Source organism: Phaseolus vulgaris, chromosome 6 (assembly GCF_051622355.1).
Source record: "Phaseolus vulgaris cultivar YP4 chromosome 6, ASM5162235v1, whole genome shotgun sequence".
NCBI lineage: Eukaryota > Viridiplantae > Streptophyta > Magnoliopsida > Fabales > Fabaceae > Phaseolus > Phaseolus vulgaris.
Genome location: NC_143503.1, coordinates 20,817,683 through 20,827,974, shown reverse-complemented (window position 1 = coordinate 20,827,974; position 10,292 = coordinate 20,817,683). Strand labels below are relative to the sequence as shown.

The following is a 10,292-nucleotide window of genomic DNA, read 5'->3' as shown; positions in this document are numbered from 1 at the left end:
TAAGGGCAGGTGAAAAATAGCATTTGGCACTACTATGTTGTGCTTCGATCATTCTGGTTTACAAATCTATTGGTAGAATTTAAGGGAAGGATACAAAGATTTCAATTTCAAATCATTGAAGACAAAGCTCAGCGTCTAAATTCTACTATCTGGGAAACAAATTGCATCATTCAGAATGAATTGAGTATGTAAATTGTTGTCTACATAAGATACTTTTGGATTCAAATAAGGATATATGTAAGGTTTACTCACTGTCAATGTGTTAAATAGATTTCTTAGCATCATATAGATTTTTATTTTTCTTCTTTCTTATTTTTTACCATTGTGCAATCTAGTTGTCTTCTTTTAATATATTTATTATTAATGATAAAAAAAAAATAATTAGGTAATAATTTATCTTTATTTTATGTAGATAAGTTCTTCATACAAAATCAACTTATAAAATAAGACTTACATGTCTGTGGTGTTACTCAATTGGTGTAATTTTCTTTTTCAAATCACCAAAATGTGGTCGATTTTTTTAAAATACAAATTAGGATTAGTCATGACAATGTGCAACGACTTTACTATAGATGTGACACGTCACATATCAAGATAAAGTCGTGTCAAAGTCACACTACTTTAGTGTAATTTTTTTCAAATGAAGTGGTATCACGTTTTCACGAATTCCATTAGAAAAAGAAATACTAAAGTCATATCACCTTAACACGATTTCACCTTGACATATCACAAATTGTGTAACATTGACACCACTTTTTTAGTAAAGTCATTTTTCAGTAAAGTCGTGTCACATTGTCATGACTAATCTAATTCGTAATTTCCAAAAAAATTCAACCCCTTTCAATGATTTGAAAAAAATGAGAAAAAACAAATACTTTTTTAAAACTTGAATAAAGTGAGGCTATGATTAAAAAGTGTTATAAGAAAGTGTGGGAAGCAAAAGAAAACCCTCTAGATTTGGCTGCTGCTAGTACTTCGTTGTGGGACCTTCTTGAAAATGGCTCCAAGCAAATCATAATAGAGAGCAAACTGCAACACTGCATAGAAAGTGATATGAGTTGGATTGACACTTAACAAGAAACAACACTTTAAGGAGACTTAAGGACAAATCAATGGAGGACAATGCCATCCAAATGAAGAGCCAAACTCATATACATCATGAGTGTCATGTCCTTATCACAAACACTTGGCGGAATTGAAAGGAAAGCAAGAACAAAACAAGAACACAAATAGAAACACAATTGATATGTGTAAACTGAAAAACTGGACAGAATTGAATCAAGAAATGAATCTACCGATTGAAATCAGCAAAGGAACAAGATGCACCGAATAGAAACTTAAAACAACACCTAGAACAAGAATAAACGGTAGAAATTGAAGAACAAGCTAAACTACCGATTGGAAATGAAAATGGAGATGGAAGAAGATGGAACTTAGATGGTTGAAGTCCGACTGGAATGGATTAGGAGAATGATTACGCCACTTGGTGATGGAGTCCCAAGATGAGTGAAGGAAGCCGCCACTTGAAGCTCTCCAAAAGCTCACAAGATGAGACTATGCTAAGGAGATCAAAATCTCACAAAAGGCTCTCTTAAAATGAATAGAGTTTCTCTATATCAATTATCCAAATTTGCATTTACAAGAGCCCAACCTCTCTATTTATAATAGAAGAGGGCTGAAATGAAACACAAATGAAACTCAAAGTTCCCTCCAAATTCAAATGCAAATTGGTGCCACCTAGTCATGAAGTAAGTGTGATCCACTTCCTATTTTCAGCACCTCCTAAAATGCGTCTACACCCCCCCCCCCTAACTATTCACACTTTTTATTTAATATTCACACCTCCTACAACTATACAAAATTAATTCAAATGATGCTCTTTTATTTAATGCTTGGCCTTGGGCTTCTTGGGCTTTGGCCTTCTTGGGCTTGGGCTTTGGGCTTGGGCCTCATCTTTTGAAAAGACTAATAAGAAGAACTTTAAATGATTTGGCCCTTGTCCATTCTTCCTATTAACAACATCTTTTTTATTCTCATCATACTCCCCAAGATGGAGAGAATTCGTCCACGAATTCAGTACTCCTACATAAAACAAAGTCAGTTTGCAATTAGATAAGTGAATACAAGAAGAAATAGGCAAACTTGACTTAGCACTTTGAAACGCTGGGAGTTCATAAAAAGATGTCCTATACACAGACCATGTTGGAAAAGATTGTTTAGGAACAATTTTATTTGAAAAAATAGGAGGTATGAAAAAATCATCCTTAACATTCTTTATCCAATATGGTGTATAAGTAGGAACCTTGGGTAATGAAAAAGATAAAGAAGAAGGATACCTTGTAGGCGTAGCACGAGTCAACAAAAGTGATTTAGTTGAGAAGGTATTATGACTCGGTTTATCATGTACTTCATTTGCTTTTTCATTTTCTCTTTTAGTTTCTTTGGGATTGGTCCTATATGCTGGACAATTTGGTAACGAAACCCCGGGCATGAAGTCGATTTGATGTTCAATCCCTCTTAGAGGTGGTAAGCCTTTAGGAGGATCTTGAAACACGTCTTCATATTCTTTTACCAAGTTATCTAAACACGTAGGACTATCCTTAGCCAACTCACAATCAATAATTCTAGGAATAGCTAAAAATATAGGCTTTTGAGCAACTATTACCTTTTTGACTTGTTGTGTGGATATGAGAAGGCTTCTCTTTGAAAAAATTTTATCATGTTCTTTCTCTCTCTTTTCTCTCATTTTAACTTGGTCCTCATGGACTTCCTTTGGAGAGAGAGACTTAAGTATGACCTTGTGTCCATGGAAGTTAAAAGAAATTTTGTTGGTAAAGCCATCATGAAAAACTTTTCTATCAAATTGCCATGGCCTACCTAAAAGAATATGTGTGGCTTCCATTGGGACAACATCACACAAGACCTCATCTTTATATTTACCAATAGAAAATGCAATGAGGACTTGCTTATTAACAATAATCTCACCTACCTCACTTAACCATTGTAATTTGTAGGGCTTGGCATGAGAGATGGTAGACAATCCAAGCTTGTCTACCACTCTTGTGCTTGCCACATTAGCACAACTCCCCCCATCCACAATCAAAGACCATAGCCTATCATTAATAAGACACCTTGAATGAAAGATATTTTCTCTTTGACTTTCATCAAAGGGTTTTAAAACTTGTCCAAGCATGCGTCTTATTACCAATAGGTCACCTTCATGTGGACTTTCACTCTCTTGCTCACTTGGGGATCTAGAAGGTGAGGAATGTCTAGAGTTTTCGGACTCATGCTCACTAACCACTACCCCATCATGCATATACATATTTCGTTTAGAAGGGCAATTAGAAGAAATATGTCCATAGCCTAAGCATTTAAAACATTTCTTACTAGACGATTTAGTTGGTGATTTAGGCGCAGAAGTGGAAGTAGAAGGCTTAGAATCTCTAGGTTGGAAAGTAGTGTCTTTAGAAGGAAACTTTGAAAAAGATATATTTTTGTTTTTCGAAGAAGAGTGGTAGTAGCTAGCTTTAGAAGAATTTTTTAAAGCATTTTTCCTTGCAATTTGATTTTCAATTTTGGTAGCAAGGTGAACTAAAGTTCGTAAAGAAGAGTATTCTTGAACCTCTACCACATCTTGAATGTCCCTTCTAAGACCACTAACAAATCTAGCCATCTTAGCATCTTCACTCTCATTCATATTAATTTTAATTAAAAGCATGTCGAGTTCTTTAAAATAATCATCCACACTTAGCGTGCCTTGATGAAACCTTTGGAGTTTCAACAATAGGTCTTTCCTAAAGTGTGGAGGAACAAATCTATCGCGCATACAAGCTTTTAAATCGTTCCAAGAGACCACGGGTGGCCTCTTGTTTAGCCCAATGTCCATGAGAGTTTGATGCCACCATTGCATGGCATAGTCTTGAAATTCTAAAGAAGCTAATCTAACCCTTTTGTCTTCTAAGACCCCATGTAAATGAAAAATTTGATCAACTTTGGCTTCCCACCCCAAATACACATTAGGATCTCCCTCACCACTAAAGCTAGGTAGTTTTACAATAGGCAAATAAGGACTAGGCACAAGTTGGCGCCTTTCTTCATGATGATGGTGCCTCCTACGTTCATTGCCTTCATGATATCCATGAAAGTTATGAGAAGTCCTTGAAGAATTCCTATGATGTTGCCTTCTTTCTCGGTTATGTTGATTTTCTTCACGGTCCAACTCTAAACTTTGCAGTCGTGCCTCCATTTGTCTCATCATCTCAAGATATTGTGCATTTGATTGTCTAGCATTTTTTAAATCTTCAATGAGAGCTGCCTTTTTAGGTGAGTGAGGCTTACAAAATGCGCTGCTAGAAAAATTATCCATGATAATAAAAGGCACGAAAACAGAAACAAACAATTAAGGAAACTTGTCAGCAGAATAAAGCAAAATGTAGTTTGCTGGAAAAGGCCAAAAGAATGTACTCAAACCACTCCAAGAAAAGTGTTCTTTCCTTAGCCAAACCTCTCTTGTGGATTGGATGAGGTTCAAGTGAAAAATGTCAAAGCAAACCACACTCACTTAAGAACAAGTCACCACAAAACTTAGTGGAAACAAGAAGACAATCAAGAAAAGATATAAGCAAGAAAAGCTAAACCAAAACAGAATGCAGTATATGACAAAAGTGGAAAAGAATATGAATTAAAAGACAAACAAGAAAATTAAGGCACACAATGAAAGGATAGCACACAAAGGAGTCCTAAAGAATAGTACTAGAATAGATGAAGAAAACAAAAAACAATGCTACTGGAATTTTTTTTGTTACAACTGTGCGTGACTTAAAATATTTAAGTGTAACTGTAGAAAGCGAACTGGAATGTGAAATTTTAACCACTGGAAATTCAAGATGTTAGCTAAAAATTGGCACTGGAATCACTCAAAAACAGTAAGCCAATTAATTGTGATAAATTTCCGAAAATTACTGTCGAATCATCGTTTTCCAGCGTCAGAATTTTACACACTATACGTATTTCATTTTTTTTGTATATTGAATTTTGATGTACTTCTTTTTTTCACTCTTTTATAACACTTCAAACTACTTAAATCCAGAATTTCAGAATTTTCTAGTAATAACAGAAATTTTGATAAACCAAACAGTCAGCACAGTTTTAAAGAAAACAGAAGAACCTATACTGGAATGAAAAACAGAATTAAAGAAACTTCAAAGACACAAAGGAATTGATGTATAGAACTTGTATAGATCTAATACACAAGCATGAACTCAAATCTAAAAAGAAAAATACACCAAAGGATCAAAAAATAGAAACACAAAAACTGTACTCAATTAAGAACAACAAAATCAAGCAACTAAAATTACAAGAAAAGTACTACAAAGAATTGTTGACATTATAGGAAAAACATGACTTAACAAAACGTGGATGGATTCAAAAATTAAAATGACTCAAGCACAATGAATTAACAACAATTAAAACAGAAAGAAAGACTCAAAAAACACAAAAAACAGAATTACTTATCACAAAAACAGAATCAAAGTGTCCAGCAACTCAAAAAAAATTTTGCACACAACCTAAGCTCTAGATACCACATGATATGAGTTGGATTGACACTTAACAAGAAACAACACTTTAAGGAGGCTTAAGGACAAATCAATGGAGGACAATGTCATCCAAATGAAGAGCCAAACTCATATACATTATGAGTGCCATGTCCTTATCACAAACACTTGGCGGAATTGAAAGGAAAGCAAGAACACAAATAGAAACACAATTGATATGTGTAAACTGAAAAACTGGACAGAATTGAATCAAGAAATGAATCTACCGATTGAAATCAGCAAAGGAACAAGATGCACCGAATAGAAACTTAAAACAACACCTAGAACAAGAATAAACGGTAGAAATTGAAGAACAAGCTAAACTACCGATTGGAAATGAAAATGGAGATGGAAGAAGATGGCACTTAGATGGTTGAAGTCCGGCTGGAATGGATTAGGAGAATGATCATGCCACTTGGTGATGGAGTCCCAAGATGAGTGAAGGAAGCCGCCACTTGAAGATCTCCAAAAGCTCACAAGATGAGACTATGCTAAGGAGATCAAAATCTCACAAAAGGCTCTCTCAAAATGAGTAGAGTTTCTCTATATCAATTATCCAAATTTGCATTTACAAGAGCCCAACCTCTCTATTTATAATAGAAGAGGGCTGAAATGAAACACAAATGAAACTCAAAGTTCCCTCCAAATTCAAATGCAAATTGGTGCCACCTAGTCATGAAGTAAGTGTGATCCACTTCCTATTTTCAGCACCTCCTAAAATGCGTCTACACCCCCCCTAACTATTCACACTTATTATTTAATATTCACACCTCCTACAACTATACAAAATTAATTCAAATGATGCTCTTTTATTTAATGCTTGGCCTTGGGCTTCTTGGGCTTTGGCCTTCTTGGGCTTGGGCTTTGGGTTTGGGCCTCATCTTTTGAAAAGACTAATAAGAAGAACTTTAAATGATTTGGCCCTTATCCATTCTTTCTATTAACAACATCTTTTTTATTCTCATGAGAAAGTGATAGGCAAACAAGTTGCAATGTAGACAGGGAACAAGATGTTCTTGTATTTGTCCATGAGCACGAAGAAATGTCTAGCACAGAAGGAAACCAGCATGGATGATATGGAGACGAAGAGAGAGCTGAGGCCGAAGATGAGCTTCAAGGGCAAGCTCATCTGGAAGTCCTGGAACTGTTTTCGTGAGGTCAGGATCGCCAATAACATTATAAGGGCGGTCACCGAGAAGCAGACCCCGATCAAGGACGCGATGGCGAAGAGGTCCAAAGCCGACTGCCCTTCTAGCTTGGGCTTTGCATTGTTAGTGCCTCCGGGGACGAAGGTGGAGGTGGCGAAGGAGACGCCGACAACAAGGATAGCCACAACAGAGCAGGAGTTGGAGGTTTCCTTCATCCACTCCGAGCTCTCCTACAGCAGGTTTTCGTGGTTCTCCTTGAAGACTTCTCCATCGGTTTTATTGGCCTTGTTTGTTCTGAATGTGAAATGTTTCGGCACTAGGTCTCTAACATACTGCATCAATGCAAGCATGCATGAGCATGCAAATTAATCATAAATTCGTGTGTTTGTGTTACATTTGCAAAGTTTGACTTGGATAATATTATGAACGTGAAAACATGCATACCTCATACCACTTGATATCCTACATCATTTGCATGGCAGCACCAGCAATCTGCCAAGTCCTTTTAGTGTTGGTAGTTGTACCTGAACCTAAATGCAGCACAGTATTCTCCATTTCATCCACTTCCAAAATTAAGTTATCAAACAATTTCTTATCCAAAATCTTCAATTTCTCAATAACTTTGGTTTGCTGTTCTTCACTGCCACAAGGAACACGTTTTCGTTGTTGGAGTTGGTTTCATGCACAACACTTGGAATTTTGGATTGAAGTTCAAACACAATCTCCACAATGCCGTTTTTTACAGTAGTAAAAAATGTAGTCTCCTTCTTATCAACGTGGTGTTCTCCAAGTTTGTATTTGATGTTCTTCATTGCCACAACCAGCAGGTTTTCCTTCTCAGGGTCGGTACTCTCATTGAGGGCAGTTTGTACTTTGTTTTGAAGCTCATTCACAAGGTCGACTGTGCCAGCTACACAAATGTTGTTTCCTTCTCCTCATTTTTTGTTGCAAATTATGTTCTAGTATTCTCTTGTTCACTCTGCCCTGAGCTAGCTGCATCCACCATTGCAGATATGTAAAGAAAGGAGGAAGATGAGACCAAATATTTAGATAATAATACAAATAACAAACATGGATTAGTGAAATTATAATGTTTGGTAATAAAGTGAAGTGATTATGGCTTACTCTCCAACTGTTCTTTGGTAAGAAAGAATGGGTCAAGGTAATTGTCTTCTCTGGTAAATTTCATGGATTGTTCACCTCCAGCAATTTCCATGTCCAGATAAGGTGTTTCCATCAAAATAGTCAAGAGCTGACCACCCCATTTGTGTTTTTGCTTTATCTTCTTTATTGCTTTCCAGTCCTCCAAGTTAAGTACATATCCATGGAAAAGACTAATCATTTATGATAAATAATCCAACTAGGTTATATTCAGTTAACTACTATAATCTTTTATATCGCAATAAGATTTTTGTGAATTTTATATAAAAATTCATCAACATACCTAGTGCAGTGACACCCCATCCTGAAGGCCTAAAGCATTTTAATGCAAATCGAACAATACTCTTTACAGACCGAACAAAAGTAACATACATTTGTTCCACAAATATTTGTGCTATCTTGCCTTCATTTTCTATATTCACTAAAATAATAACAACACAACTCAATCAATGACTGAATATGGTATATAAAAAATTAAAACACCTAGGTTAAAAAGTTGACTCCTCTTTTTATAGTCATTAGAAAGATATGGTAAAGAATAGAGTCAAAAGGATTACAATTCATTAACTTTGTAATTGGCCAATAAAAAAACCTTTGTAATTCTAAATCATAAAGTATACCTTTTAGAAAGAAAATTTTTAAAGAAATTAAAAATTTTAGAATTTTATAAGAATAAATTGATTAGTTAAAATTAGATCATTTCAAATTACAAGAGTGAAACTTTGATACTCATTTTAGTTCTTTTCTCTCAAAGTTATATATTTTTTTTCAAGTATGTAAACACGAGTATTACATACGGATTTAATTCTGTATGTAAATTTTGGCACCAAAATATAAAATTTTGCAGTCAATGGGATTCGAAGTCAGGTTCCTTCGGATAACCCAAAGAAAATTTAACCACTACACTAAGCAAATGCTTTAGTATTATTATGATTTTTATTATACTTATTATTATTAATAATAATTATATTAATATGTAGAAATTATGTTAATAATAATAAAAATGATAATATGACCAAAGAACTTATCTGATCTAGTGGTTAACTCTTTCCTAGGCATTGGAAGGACTTGGGTTCGAGTCCTATCTTGCACCTTTTTTTTGGCTTTTCCTTTTCTTGGTGTTCTTTTTTTTTCATTGTTTTGTTTCTTTTGCTCCACAATCTTGACTAACTTTTTTGTAAACAATGCCTGACGAAAACCCTACTTTATCCTCCCCATCAGAACAACAAGTGAGTAGCTACTTGTTCTTACATCTGAGTGAGAATCCCGCTACCTCATTGGTTTTTCTATTTCTTGACTCAACCAACTACCATTCATGGAGGCAATCAATCATCCCAGTGCTTAGTTCCAAGAAAAAAAGTTGAATTCATTCTTGTCCACCAAAGGATAACCGTACTTTTTCGACTTGGTCCCATTGTAACAACATGGTCGTCTCCTGATTAGTCCATTTTGTCTCTGTCCCTATTAGGCAAAGTGTTATCGGAATGGATGTGACTCTTGATATTTGGAACAATTTGAAAATTAAATATTCTCAAGGAGATTTGTCTCGTATTTCTAATTTACAACTTGAGGGTGCTTCTTTAGACCAGGGTGATTTATCTGTTACGTGTTATTTTACAAAATTACGTATAATTGGAAAATTTCATATGTAACCCTATCTTTACGTGTTTTGTGAAATGTGCTTGTTCTATTGGAATTGTTATAAATCAACGACATTGTGAAGATTGTGCTATCCAATTTCTTAGGGGACTAAATGATCAGTATAGTAATATTCATTATCATGTCGTACTAATGAAGCCTATTCCACCAATACCAAAACAAAATCCTTTTTGTGCAACAAGAAAAACAATTGTCTATTCTTGTGCCCATTACTAATATTCATAGCCTCAATGCTAGTCGTATTGTTGCCCCTAATAGTACCCTGTGTAATTTTTGTGGAAAATATGGTCACACTAAGAATATATACTTTCGAAATGTTGGGTTTCCCACTATTGATGCGAAAACTTCTAAGTTTAATTCCACTAGAAAACTTTGCACTTATTGTAATAAAATTGGTCACATTGTTGACACTTGCTATAAGAAATATGAATTCCCACCTGGCTACAAGTCACCACTAATAGAACTACTCAGGTTCATAATTTAGTTACTGATGATGTTTCTCCTGAGAAATTTTCCAAAGAATAGGATATCAAAGATATTCATCTCACCTCTCAACAATGTTAGTTTCTATTTGTGTGTTGTTGTTTTTGTGTGTTTATATTGTTTTTACAATTTTTAATTATTTTTTTCAATTTTTTATTAGTTTTTTTTTAATTTCAATAAGTTAAATCAGTTTAGAATTGAGTAATTTTTCAATTTTTAATCTTTACATGTTTCCTAAAATTGT

The 10,292-nt window shown here is 34.8% G+C and overlaps 1 pseudogene; it reads right to left on the bottom strand.

Moving 5' to 3' along the window:
- Positions 1–951: 951 nt before the first annotated feature.
- On the bottom strand, positions 952–9,321 carry LOC150027277 (uncharacterized; annotated as a pseudogene).
- Between the last annotated feature and the right edge of the window lie 971 nt (positions 9,322–10,292).